At 38.3% G+C, this 20896-nt stretch overlaps 1 protein-coding gene across 14 annotated transcripts in view; it reads left to right on the top strand.

Annotated features, from left to right (window-relative positions):
- MAP7 (microtubule associated protein 7) overlaps positions 1-20896 on the top strand; it is a 178470-nt gene that overhangs the window by 74822 nt on the left and 82752 nt on the right. Inside the window, exons 1-2 of one of the 14 annotated variants that reach the window (XM_045499763.1) lie at positions 13852-13856; positions 18810-18814. The exons of the other annotated variants lie outside the window; for them this stretch is intronic. The gene's annotated coding sequence lies outside the window, so the exon portion shown is untranslated. Of the gene's footprint in view, positions 1-13851; positions 13857-18809; positions 18815-20896 lie in introns of those variants that run through there. 14 annotated transcript variants of the gene reach the window in all.

Raw genomic sequence — 20896 nt, 5'->3', positions numbered from 1 at the left:
AAGCAGAACAGAAAACCAAAAAGTTTACTTCCTTTGTGAAAAATAATTAAAGTACAGACTCTAGTGAAATAATTTTGTGATAAAAGGCCAGGTGAAAGGCGAAATAAGCTCCTTCCCCTAAGCCCCGGGCGAGGTCCGTGCTCTGCTCCAGAGAGAGAGCCCCTTCCACACACTCAGTGCTGTTCAACACACCCTGGCAAACTCAAGCTCCTTCACCAGGAATTTTATGTTGGCATATTTTTTAAAACCTACAAGTCATGTGAAATGAGGCTTTCGAAAAACACTAGCCATTCTCAAAGTTACAGTGAATCTATACTTCTATGAAGAAGATAAAATGTTGTACTTTAGAGTCAAAACACCAGATTTCCACTCACTCTTTTTTTTTTATTATTTATTTATTTTTTTAATTTACATTCAAGTTAGTTAGCATATGGTGCAACAGTGATTTTAGGAGTAGATTCCTTAATGCCCTTACCCATTTAGCCCATCCCCCTTCCCATAACCCCTTCAGCAACCCTCAGTTTGTTCTCCATATTTATGAGTCTCTTCTGTTTTGTCCCCCTCCCGGTTTTGATATTATTTTTGCTTCCCTTCCCTTAGGTTCATCGGTTTTGTATCTTAAATTCCTCATATGAGTGAAGTCATATGATATTTGTCTTTCTCTAAGTTTGCTTAGCATAATACTCTCTAGTTCCATCCATGTAATTGCAAATGGCAAGATTTCATTTTTTTTTTTTGATTGCCAAGTATACTCCATTGTATGTGTGTGTGTGTGTATATATATATATATATATATATATATATATACCACATTTTCTTTATCCATTCATCTGTTGATGGACATTTGGGTTCTTTCCATACTTTGCCTATTGTCAATAGTGCTGCTGTAAACATCGGGGTGCATGTGCCCCTTCGAAACAGCATACCTATATCCCTTGGATATACACCTAGTAGTGCAATTGCTGGGTCTTAGAGTAGTTCTATTTTTAGTTTTTTGAGGAACCTTCATACTGTTTTCCATAGTGGCTAGGGCACCAGCTTGCATTGCCACCAACAATGCATAAGAGCTCCTCTTCACATCCTCACCAACATCTGTTGTTGCCTGAGTTGTTAATGTTAACCATTGTGACAGGTGTGAGGTGGTATCTCCTTGTGGTTTTGATTTGTATTTCCCTGATGATGAGTGACGTTGAGTATTTCTTCAGGTGTCGGTTGGCCATCTGGATGTCTTCTTTGGAGAAGTGTCTATTCACGTCTTTTGCCCATTTCTTCCCTGGATTATTTGCTTTTTGGGTGTTGAGTTTGAGAAGTTCTTTATAGATTTTGGATACTAACCCTTTATCTGATAAGTCATTTGCAAATACCTTCTCCCATTCTGTCGGTTGCCTTTTAGTTTTGCTGATTGTTTCCTATGCTGTGCAGAAGCTTTTTATTTTGCTGAGGTCCCAATAGTTCATTTTTGCTTTTGTTTCCCTTGCCTCTGGAGATGTGTTGAGTAAGAAGTTGCTGTGGCCAAGGTCAAAGAGGTTTTTGCCTGCCTTGTCCTCGAGGATTTTGATGGCTTCCTGTCTTACATTTAGGTCCTTCATCCATTTTGAGTTTATTTTTGTGTATGGTGTAAGAAAGTGGTCCAGGTTCATTTTTCTGCATGTCACTGACCAGTTTTCCCAGCACCATTGCTGAAGAGACTGTCTTTATTCCATTGGATATTCTTTCCTGCTTTGTCAAAGATTAGTTGGCCATACGTTTGTGGGTCCATTTCTGGGTTCTCTATTCTTTTCCATTGATCTGAGTGTTTGTTTTTGAGCCACACACTCTTACACTGTTTGTGTGACCACAGGCAAATCCCAATTGACCTTTCTAAGCCTCTTTTCCCTCCTCCAAAGGGCAACAGTCATGCCTGCCTTAATCAAGTTAAGATGGTCAAGTAAGTTAATACCCAAGAAAGTGATTTATAATCCATAAAGCAAATTATACAGTGGTACTTGAAGATATACTAAAAAACAGTGCAAGCTATTTTCTTAAATGAAAAATTTAATCACTTTATGACTATATATATATTCTGTATTTGTCAAAGTATCATTAATTAGGGGAGGAAAAACCCACCAAAACAGTAAGAAGACCAAGGTACAGTTTTTAATGCCAAGGTACAGTTTTTAATACATATATATGTGTGTGTGTATATATGTGTGTGTGTGTGTGTGTGTGTGTGTGTGTGCGTGTGTGTGTATACATATATATATTTAAATTTAGAAAACACTGTGGCATAGTGGCTAAGATACTAGATTTTAAAGCCAAATTGATGATGATTTTACCCATGATTTAGCTATATATGTCAGACAAATTTCTTAACTTTTTTGAGCCTTGGCTTCCTTCTCTCAATGGTGGGGAGAATATTACCTCAATGCAGGCTTACTATGAGGAATAAATTGAATGAGACCAAGTGCTTAAAGCATCTAGTACAGTCTGGAACAAAATAGATGTTTAATAAATGGTGATTGTTTGTGGTTCTTGATTCTTTATAAACATCATTGAGTATATGATTTGTTTCTTAAATCATATGGTACCAAACTTTTAAAATATATTAGTTAGCCACTATTACTATATATGAAAATCTAATAGAAATTTTCCCAGAGAAAATGATCCTCTAATTTTCCATAACTTCCACTTTTCTGGGCCTGAGGATATTTAGATTAAGTAGCCTTTGAAACAAGAATCAGTACAATTAAAATTTCCAAAAGCTATCATTCACTCACCTAAACCTCCTGAGATCTCAAAGTATGTTAGGTAGAATTTAACTTATCCTTCCGTAACAAAACACAGATGTTCATAAAGTGTGTTTCAAGGACAGAAATTAAAAATTCTCTGCGAAATGCGTGTTGCTCGTGAATCTCCTATGCTCTCCAGCCAGAGTTGCTCAAGTTTAAACATAAAAATCTGCTGGATATGTTCTAGCATGAAATAGAATGAAAGGCTGGGGGGAAACTTTCATCCACAAGAAGGGCATGAGGGTAGTAATGCATATTGTCGTACAACCTAAAGGTGTGTAAGTTCCAAGATTGACTTTATTTAGTCTGAGATGCACATCTATTAAAAGTCACCAATCCTTCTCAGAGCATTTCAACTGAGTTATTGTCTGGTGAATGATCTCTGAACTAAAGTTTTCGTACTGAGTTACCAGCATTGGTATACTGTCTTGACAGTATAATTTACTTTCCTTATCAGAACTTCAAGGTGACATAAATAAATAAATTTCAGTTGAACTATAAACCAATTTCAAAACTTAGGTTAAGTTTTTAATATATGGGAATTAATTCTCCATTAGAAAGTAGTTTCCTACGATGACCTTTCCTATTTAAAAAGATCATGCCATAATCCATTTCTGGATTGTAATCTGCTGGGTGATATAAATGAATTCTTAGTATCTTATCACAGACAGAATAAAACAATGTTGCCTGAACAGCAAGTAACGTGTGACATGTGATGAAAGACCAAGAAGGTAAAGTTAATATTTAAGCTTTAATCCACTATTGGCAGTGGAACATTGTCCTGTTTTTCTGTAACACAAGAGCTCTAAAGTACAGTCAAAGATTAACATTTTTATATAACATTTTATGAAGAATTCTTTGAATATTTGAATTTTGTGTTTTCTGGTAACCAAAATACATAATTTAAATATATAAGTATTTAAGTTTAATGTTTTTATAATAAAATGCTATCAATACTAGCCAAAGGTCATGGTCAGGGTGAAAAATAAAACAAGTATGTCGCCCAATAATTTTAGTTGGATTACAAAATTATCAAGAACTAAGTGAAAGCTGTTCAACATGCATGAAGTATGTCTGCATATGTGAGAGTTTTCTTAGTTCTCAAACACATGGAGTTTGGCGTATTAAATATTCTTAAGTACATTCTTAGATATTTATGTATTAAGTATTTTTACATGTATATAGTGAGTATTAGGAATAAGATGGGGCCCTTGTACTACAGCAGCTCAGGTGTGTCAGCTTTGCGTGGTGTTTTAGATTTTTCCTATAAATTATATAATCTGTAACCAATAGCAACTGAGTTAACTGAAATTCTGCTGTAGAAACCTAAGAAAGACACACATCTGAGAATACATGAAATGGAAATGATGTGGTTCAATCCGGTATAGAAGAGGGCTGTGTTCTTCAGGAACTATTAAATCAATTGTGCTGTAGGCTTCAAGCAGTTAGTTTTCTGAAATGGATCTTTGCTGTATGTCACTACACCTAATTAAACAGCAATTCCACAGCTACCTCCTAGCAACAGATGTGTTAAATGGTCCCATGATGATGGGTGAGGCTGGGTTCTCCCAAGTCACGGCTCAGGAGATTTTAAGTTTGCTTGTATAGGATATCTCACTCATCCTACTGTGCTTTGCAGATATTGTTTGTTTTTTTAAAATTGGAGGTTTCTGGCAATCCAGCACGTTGATCAGCGCCATTTTCCCAACAGCATTTGCTCAGCCCTCATGTCTCTCTTCCAGTTCAGTGTGGTAATTCTTGCAATAATTCAGACTTTTTCATTATTATATTTGTCATGGTGATCTGTGATCAGTGACCTTTGGTGTTACTATTATAGTTGTTTTGGGATACCACAAACTGCCCCCACACAAGATGGCGAGCTTAGAAGATAAATGAGGGTGTTCTGACTGCTCCACGACCAGCCATTCCCTCGTCTCTGGGCCTCCCTATTCCCTAAGACATAACATATTGAAATTAGGCCAATTAATAACCCTACAATGGTCTCTAATTGTTCAAGTGAAAAGAAGAATCACATGTCTTTCATTTTAAATCAAAAGCTAGAAGTGGTTATGCTTAGTGAGGAAGGCATTTTGAAAGCTGAGAGCAGCCAAAAGCTAGGACTCTTGTGCCAAACAGCAAAGTTGTGAATGCAAAGGAAAAGTTCTTTTTTAATTTTTTTCTTGTTTATTATTTTTTATTATTTTTGAGAGAGAAAGTGCAAGCAGGTGAGGGGCAGAGAGAGAGGGAGATCGAGGTTCTGAAGCGGGCTCTGGGCTGACAATTGGAACTCACGAACTGTGAGATCATGACCTGAGCCGAAGTTGGACGCTTAACTGACTGAGCCACCCAGGTGCCCCAAAGGAAATTTCTTGAAGGAAATTAAAAGTGCTACTCCAGTGAAAACATGAATGATAAGAAAGCAAAACCACTTTATACTGATACAGAGAAAATTTTAATGGCCTGGATAGAAGATCAAACCAGCCACAACATTCCCTCAAGCCAAAGCCTAATCCCAAGAAAAGTCTTAACCCTCATCAGTTCTGAGAGAGGTGAGAAAACTGGAGAAGAAAAGTTTGCTGCTAGGGGCACCTGGGTGACTCAGTCGGTTGAGCATCCGACTTCAGCTCAGGTCATGATCTCACAGTTCATGGGTTCAAGCCCCACGTTGGGCTCTGTGCTGACAGCTCAGAGCCTGGCTCCTGCTTCAGATTCTGTGTCTCCTCTCTCTGCCCCTTCCATGCTCGCATTCTGTCTCTCTCTCTCAAAAATAAATAAACCTTAAAAAATTAAAAAAGCAAAAAGTTTGCTGCTATCAGAGACAGGTGCATGAGGCTTAAGGGAAGAAGCCATTCCCATAACATAAAAGGGCAAGATGAAGCAGTAAGTGCTGATGTAGAAGTTGCAGCAAGTTCTCCAGAAGATTTGCTGAGATCATTCATGAAGGTGGCTACACTAAACCAGTTTCTCAATGTAGATGAAACAGCCTTCTGTTGGAAAAAGACACCATCTAGGACTTCCTTAGCTAGAGAGAAGTCAGTGCCTGGCTTCAAAGCTTCAAAAGACAGGCTGACTCTCTAGTTAGGGGCTAATGCACCCGGTGACTTTAAGTTGAATCCAGTGCTCACTTAATCATTCCAGATTTCCTAGGGCCCTTAAGAATTACACTAAATATACTCTGCCTGTGCTCCGTAAATGGAACAAGAAAGCTTGGGTGACAGCACATCTGTTTACAACATGATTTACTAAATATTTTAAGCCCACTTTTGAAATCCGATCAGAAAAAAAAAATTACTTTCAAAATATTACTGCTCATTGACAATGCACCAGTCACCCAAGAGCTCTAATGGAGATGTATGAGATTCGCATTGTTTTCATGGCTGCTAACACAACAGCCATTCTGCAGCCCATGGATCAAGGAGTAATTTCAACTTTCAAGTCTTATTATTTACGAAATATGTTTCATAAGGCCATAGCTGCCATAGGTAGTGATTCCTCTGGTGGATGTGGGCAAAGTAAATGGAAAACCTTCTGGAAAGGATTCACCATTCTAGATGCCATGAAGAGCATTCATGATTCATGGGAAGAGGCCAAAATATCAACATTAATAGGAGTTTGGAAGAAGTTGATTTCAGTACTCATGGATGACTTTGAGAGAGAGGTTCAGGACTCAGTGGAGGAAGTAACTGCAGATGTGATGGAAAGAGCAGGAGAACCAGAATTAGAAGTGGAGCCTGAAGATGGGACTGAATTGATATAATCCATGATCAAACTTGAATGGATGAGTTGCTTCTTACAGATGAGCAAAGAAAGTGGTTTCTTGAGATGAAATCTACTCCTGGTGAAGATGAGGTGAAGATTGTTGAAATGACAAGTAAGGATTTAGAATTATTATGTGAACTTAGTTCATCAAGCAGCAGCAGGGTTTGAGAGGATTGATTTCAGTTTTGGAAGAAAGTCCTGCTATGGGTGAAATGCTATCAACAACATCACATGCTACCAAGAAATTGTTCGTGAAAAGAAGAGTCAATCCATGTAGCAAACTTTATCATTGTCTTATTTTAAGAAATTACCACAGCCACCCCAACCTTCAACAGCCACCAGCCTGGTGAGTCAACAGCCATCAACATCAAGGCAAGACCCTCCACCAGCAGAAAGATTATGATTCACTGAAAACTCACACGATGTCTAGCGTTTTTTAGCATAAAGTATTTTTTAATTATGGTAAGTACATTGTTTTCTTAGACATAATGCATTGCATACTTTACTACAGTATAGTATAAACGTAACTTTTATATGGACTGGGAAACCAGAACATTCATTTAACTTGCTTTGTTGTGATATTGGCTTTCTGTGGTAATCTTGAAGTGAACCTGCAAAATCTTTGAGATATGCCCATTGTTTTGAGCACGAAGGATGTGACAGAGGACCCTTCCTACCTACAGGAAATCAGGCTGTCTTTGAAAATGGAAAACAGTAGGAGAGACTCATTTTCTTTTGCTTTCTATGATACGTAAATGGGATTTTGGTGAAGAATCAGGAAGATGAACTAATTTCTAGTGACAAAAATGTTTATTTTTAATTTTTTTATAAACATGCTTCCTAAGGTTGTTTATATATATATATATATATATATATATATATATATATATATATATATATATATGGTTGTTTATATATATAATGTTTATATATATAATATAATATATAATGTTTATATATATATATATATATATATATTAAATTATCAAAGTCTAACAAAGCATTACAGCGAGTTTGGCACAAACAGGAAAAATCACCCATAATCCCATCACCTTAATGAAGTCTTCTCAGTTTTCGTGTATTTTCATGTATCAGTTTTCATGTATTCAGCATGAATGTGCATATTTATAATTTAATTATTTTCATTAAGGGTTACATTATGAGCATGCATGGTACTGCCTAACTTTTAGTACTTTTATTTTTACTAGTTAAGATAATAACCCAAGGAAGGAATATTCTTGACTATTGCTGCTTTTGAGTTTTTACAGTTGTAAGTGGTTGTTGGGGAGGAAAAACATTTCCTTTACTCTTTTAGGTTAAGTCCCTGAGGGCCTGTGAATTGAACTAACAAAGGACAGATTAACAAGAGAAAAGACACAATTTTTATTTTTACCTGCACAGGAGTTCACAGAAAAGAAAGAAAATTCAAAGGAATGAATTTGGACTCAGGGGCACTTATACCATTTTAACAAAGGAAAGGGGGTTTGGGCTTCAGGGGCTGATAAATTGTGAAGTGACAAGAAAATGGAAAATCTACTGAGAAGATAAGAGTTAACGTAGTAAGGTTTGTTTTTGCAAACTCATCTCCGTGCTGTCTGTCTCTGGGGATAAGAGTCACTCTTCTTTTTCTGGTACAGGAAGGGGGGAGTGGTGATCCTGTCACAGGGGAAATTTATGCCCCTGATTTTCGGCAAATGGGGACGGGAGACATAGAGAATTCTTCCTGCATCTGTTGATTCTCAACTGCCTTCAACTCAAAATAATACTTAATGCCAGGTGGCATCTTTTGGAGTGCCACATGCTGATCCCCTTCGTGGTACACTAATGGACATCTTTAGGTGTAAGGCTGTCCATGTTGTAGATTATTTCCTTTAGAGATTGTGGAGTTGATAATTTTAGACCTTTTAACGGCAGCAAATAAATGCTGCTGGATTCCTCTCCTGGAGTTATGCCAATATGCCAGTGTCCTGTAACTCCATTTTAATACTGCCACTTTGCTACTTACAGCTTTTTGCTCCTCATATTTTCAGTGCTGCATTTATTTGGAAGTACATGTCTGATATTTCTCTTCTGGGTACACACTAGATGTAAAATCAGGAATTGTCTCTTCAAGGACCCAGAAAGGCATAGTTGTAACCATAGGTGAAGCTAGTAGCAATATCCACGTGCTGTGCTTTTAAGGGGTAGCATAACTTGAAGCAGGTGTCTGTTTCCGCATTGATCTGTGGGTGAGGGGTCATTGAAGATATTTTTAAAATTACAAATAGATAGTTTGAGTAGGGTTAAATCTTCATGAGCTATTCACCCCCAAACCCAAATTAACATTTGATTTCCAGTGGGACTAGTGGGTCAAATGATGGATGGATCCTGATGGGTGGGGTGTGGCTCAGCATTTGTGGTTTAGGGTTAGAACTCCAAACTGTTGGAGTTTCTGGCAGCTTGGGAAGATCCTAGGAGCTCCATGCACCTGAGTAGACAGGGAAGGGACCAAGAGACTAACACAAATATTGGAGATAAAGCATTGAAAAGCAGCAATTTTGTTAATATTTTTCATGGTTTCAAAACAAACACAAAACATAGGTGCATGCATACATATATAAATAAACAACTAAAAACACCAGGAAAAAAACCCCAATTAATTTCTCTCAGTGAACGCTTAAAATTAAGTGGTCTGCCTTTGTTGATGTAGTACCAATTATTAATAGTTTGGGATGAATGCTCTGAAGTTATTTCTTCACTTTTTAAAAAGGTTCATTTTATTTTACTAAATTCAGTCAAAATTTTTGACCCAGTGTTCCATATGAACATGAGAATAAGAAAATCTGGGGTTGCCTGGGTGTCTCAGTTGGTTAAGCATCTGACCTGGTTCAGGTCATGATCTCCCGGTTTTCAAGTTTGAGCCCTGCATCAGGCTCTCTGCTGTCAGTGCAGTCTGCTTCAGATCCTCTGTCCCCCTCTCCCTCTGTCTCTTCCCCGCTTGTGCTCTCTCTCTCAAAATAAACATTAAAAAAGTGTTTTAAGAAAACAATAAGAAAACCAAAGTAATTCACCAGAATTTATCTTACAGGAAGGAGAAGGTAAGACTCTTGATGGCTAAAATAATCATAATCATTAAATTTTTCCCGTTTGTGGCTAATGGAAGGAAGTCTGTCTATTCCAACATCTATCTATTCTAATCGCAGGAAGAGCCTCTCCCCAATTACAGCAAGTAATTAGATGGCCTGTTCACTTTCAGAATCCTTAAACTCACTCGTTGCACATTCACTGGATTTTTCAGAAGGCATATTATGATACATGCAAATTGAGAAATTTTGGGTCTGTCCCCATCAGCTGCTTACCACTGGGTTGAATCTTAAGCAATGCATTTGAAAACTCTGAAGCAGCTTCAATTTATTATAAATTAATGACATAGGATGTTCATTAATTATTAAGCTGCACTGAAATATGCTGAATGTTGTTGTACACAGGTTTTACAGTCAATAGATGTCATCAGAATGTTTTGAAATTATCCCCTTGAGAAAAACAGGAAGGATTTTATCACTGTGCATTTGCAGTTGCTTGTTAGTTTTGCAGTAACTTTCAAAAACAGGACATTGATTTATGCTATTTTGCCTCTCCTCTTCCGAGAAAATTTAACCACTTTGGGGGGGAAAGCGTGTCCTATATCTCAAAAAGCCCCTCAAAAAAATATAAGAATTCAGTACTCAAGCTACTGATTTTATACTAACGTATTACATTTTCAGTATTTTGGTAAGATAGGTAAAAGTATTCCATGGTGGGAATTACATCCCATTAAAAAATATGCACTTACGATGCAGTAGGGGTAAAGTTATTTAAAAACAAATTAAATGAAGAAACCTCCCCGGAAATGAATTTTGGATTCAGTTGTTTCAGTTATAGTACTTTTCTACCTAGAGTTGCGTGCTGAATTCTGTTGGCGAGAAGGACAAAAGGCTTAACTGAAGCCACAGGGAATTTTAGATAGCATGTATTTGGATATTGGATAGCATGTATAAGGAGGAATGTAGTTATATTCCTCCTTAGAACTGTATTCTTCCCTTTCAGAGCCCTTATCCCAGTCTGTAACCTTCACTGGTGTGATCATTTGGCTAACTAACGCCCAGGTCTCTGTTGCCTGTAAATTCCATGTGGGCAGAGCTATGCCTGCTTCTGCCCACCATTGTGTCCCCAGTGCCTAGCACATGGGATGTAGGTGCTCAGTGGGCAGTGGAATGATGGATGGACTGAGGGGAAGGGGAAGGATTCTTTTGGTCATTCTAAAAGTCCATGAAGTGTTTTGGTTTTTTTTAAAATATAATACATTAGTTGTGTTTTTCTCAGCAACTGATGGAAAGGGTTGCTTTGCCAGTTTTTCATTCTGCATCTTATATTTGTCAGGCATTGCTGTAACACCATTTTGAAGAATGGAATGCTTTACAAGAATTCATTGTCCTTTAACAATTACAGCCCTTTAAAAGGTTTGACTCTCACCATATGAAAGTTTAAATAATAGGGTCGCCAAATGGACCTTATTGCAAATCGAGTTCATATATAAAGATTTTCTAGCACATATCCCAGCACATTGTTATATAATTCCTAGAATCTGCTCATCTTTTTCAGAAGTCTTAAAACAGCTTCTTGTTTCCAATTGCTTGGACTTCCCTTCCTTTTTATTTTAGTACAGCACCCTGTAAAGTTTTTTGCTTAAGAAAAGTTTCGAGTGGTAATTTTCAGGACAAACTGATATTAAGAGAACAATATTTTTTGCAATTTTCTTTTTTTTTTTTTTTTAATTTTTTTTTTCAACCTTTATTTATTTTTGGGACAGAGAGAGACAGAGCATGAACGGGGGAGGGGCAGAGAGAGAGGGAGACACAGAATCGGAAACAGGCTCCAGGCTCTGAGCCATCAGCCCAGAGCCTGACGCGGGGCTCGAACTCACGGACCGCGAGATCGTGACCTGGCTGAAGTCGGACGCTTAACCGACTGCGCCACCCAGGCGCCCCTGCAATTTTCTTAAAGCACCACGTACTTAAGTATTTTTTCAAAATAGTGATGCTTTTTCAGCCAATATTTGAGGCTTTATTTTGCCTTATTACAGTTTAAAGATTTATCATAAAGTATCAGTCTTAGTTGATAATATTAAAACACATCCCTGCTCTTACTGCATTGAAAGAAAATAAAGAGAAGCTCTGGGGAAAACCCCAGAAATCTTTAGTTTTAACTTTTTAAAAAATTTGTGTTTTGGGGAGGGTATGTGTGGGCAAGTGTGTTTTACTTTACAGTACCCTGGTTATGGTACAGACACTTAAGGGTTTGTTTTGCTTGTTTGTTTTAGCTTTGGCTGTTGTTCATTGTAGAAATGAATATTAAAGCATCAAAAACAGATTGAATATCCAGTGTATACTATACAAATTAATTTTCTAAAATGCCAAATTTTTTTAATATCCTGAAGTTGGGGACTAACCTAAGAGCAGTCTTGATAGATGACAGTATGGCTTATTGCACAGTTCTCTGTTAGTTCGAATTACTACAAGATTAGATTTTAGAATATCTATCAGAATTAGTCTCCTGTATATTCCCTATAAAAATAGCTTCTTGAAACTGAGCTTGTGCTTACTGTTGAATAACAGTGAGTGTAAGACCTGTCCTCCTTGGCAGGTTTCTGGAATACATTCTAGGTTATCAGTTATTAGTAGAATCATATGAAGTTGACCTTGGGGTAGAGTTGATCTGCTCGCATGAAAACTGAGAGACCTAAGTAACAAAGATGTAGACACAAAAAGTTCGCCAGTACATCTTTCTTGCCTCTGGAGAGGACCAGTGGGCAGAGCCAAACTTCAAGAATAATTTTAAGCTGGGTTATTTGCTGAATTTTTATTCATTTTAATTGAAGTCCCAAATTGGAGCTCCAGCCAGCATGATTAATGTAATTTTAGTCTAGGAAACTTTTTAGAAATCTTTAAAACGCATGCATGGAATGCCAAATGCCTGAAGCTTTAACCCGTCTTTGTCTTTCTGACAACAATTAAACAACAGGACCATTGTTTCAACTCTATTATTAGGTCATGTGGTAGGGTCATGTTTGCATAAAAGAGAATACTTGCCTTTCTGTTCTGTGATGGGCTTGTTTACAGCTTATTCAAAAATGGCATCAAGTTTTTGAGGAACATATTAAACATCACTATTCTATACCACTGAAAATTAAGTGACGCATAAAGAGATGGTTCCCATTGCGATGGACTCTGGTGTACAAATTCTGAATAAGTATCAGTAGTCTATGTTGAGTTTGTATAATTTAGCTTGTAACAATTGCCTTTCCAGAGAGTCAAAGGACAAATGAGTCTCCAAAAATGACTCAGACTTTATTGTTTCTGGAAGATTTCACCACAAAGCAATAAAAAGTATGAAGTATCAATATAAGTATCAGTATAAACAGACGTGTCATACTTCTGATTTTGTAACCAAAAAGCCTGACCTCATTTATTAATGCAAATAAGTATTAATTTGCACTCTATCACAATGACACATCAATATAGATAGATTGGCAAAACAAGCCATTTTATTGTGTAAGTGGTAGAAAAACTTTTCCTCTGCCCTCTTAGGTATATTACCTGAACCCTGCAATTAAACTGTCAAAAGACAGATTAACAGAAGAAAAGCATATGATTCTTTACTGGTACTGATTTTTACATGCTTGGGGGCCTCACACAACTGAAGTGAAAACCCAAAGAGACATTTAAACCCAGAGGCTTATACACCATCTTGAGAAGGGTGATAGATAGAAGAGACTAGACCAGGGAAAGTAGATTTGGGCATCTAGGGGGAAGGTACACTATAGGAAAGTAACTATATGGGAGAAAGTAATGGCACGTAAGGGTTATTTAGTGGGAATTGTTAGGCTGACTCAAGTTTTCTCTGGTGATTGGTTCTTCTGTTTCGGAAAAGGAGAACACCTTTACAAATGGATATTTGTCACTTTCACAAAGTGAAATTTATGCCTTGCTTTCAGGCAGAAAGGAAGTGGACAGAAAGTTCCTCCTGTGTCTGTTTCTCACTTGCCTTCAGCTCAAAATAATCAATATGCCAACTTTGGGGTATTTGGGGATGTTATATCCTGATCTGCTTCCCTTTACGTAAAACGAGACCCTGCTCTCATAGTTTTTCTTGCCTTGCTCTCAAGAGGCTCCTTTTCAGGAACAGTGCATTTTCTCCTTGTTCCTGGTTCCTTTGGTGACACCTCAGAGGTTTTTACCCCCACCGTGAACCACGTATCATTCAGGATGCATAAGTGGTGCACCTTTCTTATGGTAGTAGGAGAAGGGAAATGTGAAAAGCAAGGTGAAGAAGGTTTTAGGGGGAAAAATCTGGAGATCGGTTCCCTTAGAGCCCTCCATGTACATATACTGCCTTAAAACAAAGGTTCTTAATCAGGAGTTTATAAATTCAGAGGAAAATAACTGCGTCTTTATTTCCAGTGACCTCTTCTGGAAACTGAACATTTCCTTTAATTATGAATGTGAGCAACAAACCTACAGCAGTGTTAGCACCAATAGAAGTCTGATACTTTCATATCTTACTACGGTTTCAGATATCTTAAAAGATAGTTTAAATGGATCTCAGCTTTGAAATCATGGCAGTTATTAGACTGCCTGTAGATTTTATTTAATGGGTTAATAAGGAAGCACATTACATTTTAATGTCTTGATAACCTTTTAAATAAAGATGGTTGTATTTTTTTTTTCAACGTTTTTTTTTTTATTTATTTTTTTTGGGACAGAGAGAGACAGAGCATGAACGGGGGAGGGGCAGAGAGAGAGGGAGACACAGAATCAGAAACAGGCTCCAGGCTCTGAGCCATCAGCCCAGAGCCTGACGCGGGGCTCGAACTCACGGACCGCGAGATCGTGACCTGGCTGAAGTCGGACGCTTAACCGACTGCGCCACCCAGGCGCCCCAAGATGGTTGTATTTTTTATGGTGCTTTGTATTTTAATTTATGCATTTAAAAATACTATCCTGAGAAAGGATCCAACCTGACTTTCGCCAAAGGAACCCAAAGCAGAAAGGTTGAACTCCTTGTTGGTGGAAAGCCTTCACGTACCCGCAGGAGCATGCAGATCCCAATTTGCAAGCTGCTGAAAGGGGAATGCTGAAGCCCACCACAGCTCTTAAACTGTGAATCCAGGACACCCAGACTTGCCTTTTTTGCCAAAGAGTGAAAAATGTGCAAAATCACTTAAGCCTGTGGGAGACCAATCCTTACAGTTTCAGTGTATGTGCTGCTGAAGTGAGCACAATGGGAGACAAATCGTAGTTTAAATTCTGTTACCCATGGGTTCTGAATCAGGGATGTACATCAGACTCCTTTAGGATCTATTTAAAAATACACAACTAAGTCTTACGCCTCAGGATTGCAGTTCAGCAGGTCTGGGTGGGACCCAGACATCTCTGTGTCAAAAGTCCATAGATGATCATACAAACCCTCAAATGAGAAGTGCTCTGAAAGCTTGTTCTGTAAGAACTATTTTAAGGATCCCATTTTTAAAGATTTATGTTTAATTGAAAAAAGTTCATGGCAGGAAATGAGGAAACTTCACTATAGTTTGGAAGTTATAACTGCTGCAAAGACATCTTCTGCTGAGGCAGCAGGTGGGGGACAGCTCTTGACCATCAGTCCCTGGGGGCCATGAAACTTTCTGAAGCTACACAGGCCAGTTTTCAAGGTAAGGGGCCAATAGCTCTCCTGAGATTTGCAACAGCACTTAAGGTCTTTAAAAGAGGCAGAAAGAGGCAGGAAATAGCTTCCCAAATACGAGACCATGAAATTTAATTGTGAAATGACCAAAAAGGCAAAATTATCAGACCTACTAAGGAAACCGTTATGAGAACACCATTAATTCTATGAGAAAAGCACTGGACTATCGCTCTAATTGTTTAATCTTAGCATTATTTTCTGCTTTATATTATTAATTCTTGGAATCAAAATACTTTTTTGCAACCTAAGTACAGCATCATAAGGTGGCAAAATAAGTGATTTTGATGCTATACATTGGGGGGGGGAGGTAAATTATTAAAATATATCAAGTATTTATTGTGCTTAAAAATCCAAAAGAGGGGCACCTGGGTGGCTCAGCCGGTTGAGCATCCGACTTCAACCTAGGTCATGATCTCACTGGCCCCAGGTTAGAGCCTGGCATCATCGGGCTCTGTGCTGACAGCTCAAAGCCTGGAGCCTGCTTCAGATTCTGTGTCTCCCTCTCGCTCTCTGCCTCACCCCCACTCACGCTCTGTTTCTCTCTCTTTCAAAAATAATAAACATTTAAAAAAATCCAAAAGAAAAAGAGATCATTAAAGTAAGAATTGAAAAAAACTTTTTAAGATGAAATAATTTTATCTTAACCCTGGGCTTTTCTCTTACCTTTGACAGTTTCGTGTCCTTAGAAACGAGCCCTCTGTTCATCATTGTAATAATTCTGGAAACTTAATTCTTACTTTACTGTAAAGCCTAAAGTTTTCTTTTCACATTTGAAAATTATGAAGCAACAAATGTCCTATATGAAGTGTATAGTGTCCACCTTATGGCAAGTGAGAAAAAAAATTCTGTATTGCAACAAGGTGTTTTTGAAGAAATGAAGGTGCCGTCTTTCAGTCATGAAAGAAGTTGACAGCTTTTCTAGTTGTCACAATTGCAAGTTGATGTCCATCTCTGCCCTTTTGCCTGTGTCAGATAAACTACTTCCTGCTTTGGATTACCGTGCCTTCTCCTTGTCCAGAAATGCCCTCCCCCCGCCCCCCATCCACAGGTGTACTCTTTAGAGTCAGGTCAGGCATCCCCTCCTCCAGGAAGCCTGCCCTGCCTTTCTCTGTGCCTCCACAAAACCTCACACATACCTCTGTCATGGTACTTACCACACTGTATTTTAATTATCTGCTTCTGTGTCCCTTAGGAGACTTTAATCTCAGTACCATTATCTTTGTGTTATTATGGCTGGAACGGTGCCTGCTCATTAAATATTTTGCTGAGTAATTACATACATAGCCTCCAGCTCCCACCTCTCACCTATTATTGTCTGTATTCCTGCCCTGACCTGGCAGCTAGGGATCATGCTTTGGCCTTTGAGTTGCTGCCTAAGCCAGCCAAGGTAACCTGCCCAGCCCGACCAGCTCATTGTATTAAACTGAGTCCAAGCTGAGTCTAACAGTGTTCGATTGGCCATCAGCCCGAGATTACTCGTCATAGCTGGAGCGAGAACAGGCACGAAGCTGACCACTAAGCTCGCCACTCCCTAGGTATGTCTGTATGTCAGCTCCAGACCCTCAAACTTGCCATCTTATTAACTATCTTACCAAGATTTCCTTTTTGCCAGGCCTGTACTGTTTTGAAAAAAAAGTTGTCACTTATGTCTACTCAGTTATTAATATAATCCTAGCTTAATTCTGAACTTGAAAATAGCAGTTTCTTATGATAGCCCAGTGAATTTAGTGGGAAGCAAAATACAGAGGATCTGAAAGCAGTTGCGTTTCCTTTTGAAAAGTGAAAAAAGCAGTGGCCATGGACTCGTGTTACTTTTTTTTTTAAGTATTTATTTTGACAGCGTGTGCGCATGAGCAGGGGACGGGCAGAGAGAGTGGAGAGAATTCCAAGCAGTCTCCCTGCTGTCAGCTCAGAGCCCAACACGAGGCTCAATCTCATGAACCCAACCAAAAGGTCATGACCTGACCTTAAATCAAGAGTCAGATGCGTAACCAACTGAGCCACTCAGGCGCCCCAAGACTTGTGTTACTTTCAATTCCTAGGAAATAGAAACAGCATGGACCTGGGGCCCCTGGGTGCATCCTAAAGGTTTTATTAATCGTGCACACAGTTTTAGGTCTTAACACTGTTTAATGGTTCAGTTGAACATAAAATTAATGTGTCTCCCTTTGACAAAATACAAATCAGTATGATGTAAAACTGAGCTACATATATCAGCTGTATTCTATAGCCTGAATTTTGGCAGAGAACATGGTTGAAACCTTTTTTTTTTTTCTTTTAGAAATAGTATGTTTAATTATAACTAGAAGTTTTCTTTTTTTTTTTTACCATTTAATTTAATTTATTTTTTTAATTTACATCCAAGTTAGTTAGCATATAGTGCAACAATGATTTGGAGAGTAGATTTCTTAATGCCCCTTACCCATTTAGCCCATCCCGCCTCCCACAACCCTCTGTTTGTTCTCCATATTTGAGTCTCTTATGTTTTGTCCCCCTCCCTGTTTTTATATTATTTTTGCTTCCATTCCCTTAGGTTCATGTTTTGTATCTTAAAGTCCTCATGTGAGTGAAGTCATACGATATTTGTCTTTCTCTGACTAATTTAGCTTAGAATAATACCCTCTAGTTCCATCCATGTAATTGCAAATGGCAAGATTTCATTTTTTTTACTGCCAAGCAGTACTCCATTGTATATATATGCCACATCTTCTTTATACATTCATCCATTGATGGACATTTGGGCTCTTTCCATAACAATTTGGCTATTGTTGATAGTGCTGCTATAAACATTGGGGTGCATGTGCCCCTTCGAAACAGCATACCTATATCCCTTGGATATGCACCTAGTTGTGCAATTGCTGGGTCTTAGGGTAGTTCTACTTTTAACTTTTTCAGGAACCTCCATACTGTTTTCCACAGTGGCTGCACCAGCTTGCATTCCCACCGGCAATGCAAAAGAGATCTCTTTATCCGCATCCTCACCAATATCTGTTGTTGCCTGAGTTGTTAATGTTAGCCATTCTGACAGGTGTGAGGTGGTATCTCATTGTGGTTTTGATTTGTATTTCCCTGATGATAAGTGATGTTAAGCATTTCTTCATGTGTCGGTTGGCCATCTGGATGTCTTCTTTGGAGAAGTGTCTATTCATGTCTTTTGCCCATTTCTTCCCTGGATTATTTGCTTTTTGGGTGTTGAGTTTGAGAAGTTGTTTATAGATTTTAGATACTAACCCTTTATCTTATATGTCATTTGCAAATACCTTCTCCCATTCTGTCGGTTGCCTTTTAGTTTTGCTGATTGTTTCCTATGCTGTGCAGAAGCTTTTTATTTTGCTGAGGTCCCAATAGTTCATTTTTGCTTTTGTTTCCCTTGCCTCTGGAGATGTGTCGAGTAAGAAGTTGCTGCGGCCAAGGTCAAAGAGGTTTTTGTCTGCTTTCTCCTCTAGGATTTCAATGGCTTCCTGTCTTACATTTAGGTCTTTAATCCATTTTGAGTTTATTTTTGTGTATGGTGTAAGAGGGTAGTCCAGGTTCATTTTTGTACATGTTGCTGACCAGTTTTCCCAGCACCATTTGCTGAAGAGACTGTCTTTATTCCATTGGATATTCTTTCCTGCTTTGTCAAAGATTAGTTGGCCATATGTTTGTGGGTCCATTTCTGGGTTCTCTGTTCTGTTCCATTGATCTAGTCTGTTTTTATGCCATTTGGTTGAAACACTTATCTTGTATCTATCAGAGTGCTAGGAGTATTATTTCTTTATCCATTTTATGCCTCCAGTTAATCTAAGGAAGGGAGCGGTAAGAAAGAGAAACAGGATTTCATCCCATGTGGCTTACTTTCTATGATTTCACTGAAGGTCTTAGCTTCTATTTCTGTAGTCTTAGAGACCTCCCAATTTCTCTTTAAAAGTAACAGGCATTATCAAGATTTCATTAGTATGAAATATTGTGAAATTGTAAAACTACTGTGACTTTATGTGCACTTACATGTGCATGGTTGAACTTTCACAAAGGAGATGAGAAAATTCTCCTTAGGGTCAAGTCAGGACAGCTCATCAAAAGCACAAAGTCACTTGTTTCTTTCTCTTATCAGAAAATAATAATAATAATAATGATAATAATAATAATAATAATAATAATGGCTTCCTCTTCCAAAAAGTGGCCTGAGGTGATCTCTGAAAATGGTTCGCTATTCACTTGACCCGGAAAACCCAACAAAATCATGCAAATCAAGAGGTTCATATCTTCGTGTCCACTTTAAGAACACACATGATACTGCCCAGGCTATCAAGGGTATCTGATAAGCCACCGAGAATGTGAAAGACATCACTTTGCAGAAATAATGTGTGCCATTCTGTCGCTACAATGGTTGAGGTGGTTGGTGTACCCAGGCAAGACAGTGGGGTAGGACCTATAGAGTCAGTGGCCTGAAAACAGTGCTGAATTTTTACTGCACGTGCTTAAAAATGGAGAGATGGGTTTAGATGTAGATTCTCTAGTCATTGACCACATTCAGGTGAACAAAGCCCCCAAGATGCGGTAGAACTTACGGGGCTCATGGTCGGATTAACCCATACATGAGCCCTCCTTGACACATTGAGATGATCCTCACTGGAAAAGAGACTGTTCCTAAACCAGAAGACGAAGTTGCACAGAAGAAAAAGATATCCCAGAAGAAATTGAAGAAACAAAAACTTATGGCCCGGGAGTAAATTCTGCATAAAATAAAAGAAAAAAGAGGCATGATTTAAAGAAAAAGGAATAATAAAGCCCCTGGCCATCTCTCAGGCCTCAGCACCAGGTCTCAATTATTCTCCAGGTTGTTCAGCAGGTGAGTTTGTCTGACCTGCTCTCAACGATCAGCCTTCTGGAGGCAAACCAAGCTCGCTTCCTACCGCATTCCAGCCATTCATTATTCTCTGTCTCTGTGTTCTCAGTGTAACATGGGGACACTAATTGCCTACCTTACAAGGTGACTCTAGGAATCAGACTGGATGTATGTAAAGCCTCTGGCACAGTGCCTGTTCTATAGATGGGGCTTGATGAATGACTCTCACAGTTCTTGTTTTTATTACTGTTGCTCATATATTTTTTCCCTGTCTGGTGGTTCTGTCTCACTTCCTTCTTAGAACGTGGATTTTATAATGAGCACTCTGTGTTTCTCCTGTTTTACAGGATCAATTATGAGTGTTTTCAGTGGTATTTGGTGTTGTAGAGTTATTTCGTTTGTTAGCCTCGGGCCCCTTTTCCTTCCTCACGGAGTTAATCTGATGCTAGACAAGAGAGCAGATTGAGAGCCTGTGGGGCAAGAGTTGAATGAGTAGAAGTACTGCATACTAAGTTGGACATTTCTAATTAGGATTTGAAGCATGGTTTTAAGTAATCTAAAAAGGTTTATAATAATCTGAAGCCAAGATATAAAGATTTATAATCAATATTTTGAACATTGCATAGTAATAGGATAGTGTTTCTAGCTTTTATATTCAACCTAAACTTTTTGTGTAAAGTTGAGTCTTATGAAAGGACTAAGGTTTTTGTGTTTTTGTTTTTATTTTTCCGAGTGAAATCAGAGTCAAACTTTTCAAGCTGGTTTAGAATAATTTCCAGGTCAG

The sequence above is a fragment of the Leopardus geoffroyi genome, chromosome B2 (genome assembly GCF_018350155.1).
Source record: "Leopardus geoffroyi isolate Oge1 chromosome B2, O.geoffroyi_Oge1_pat1.0, whole genome shotgun sequence".
NCBI lineage: Eukaryota > Metazoa > Chordata > Mammalia > Carnivora > Felidae > Leopardus > Leopardus geoffroyi.
The sequence above is the reverse complement of the archived record's forward strand: the minus strand, read 5'-3'. Positions and strand labels throughout refer to the sequence as shown.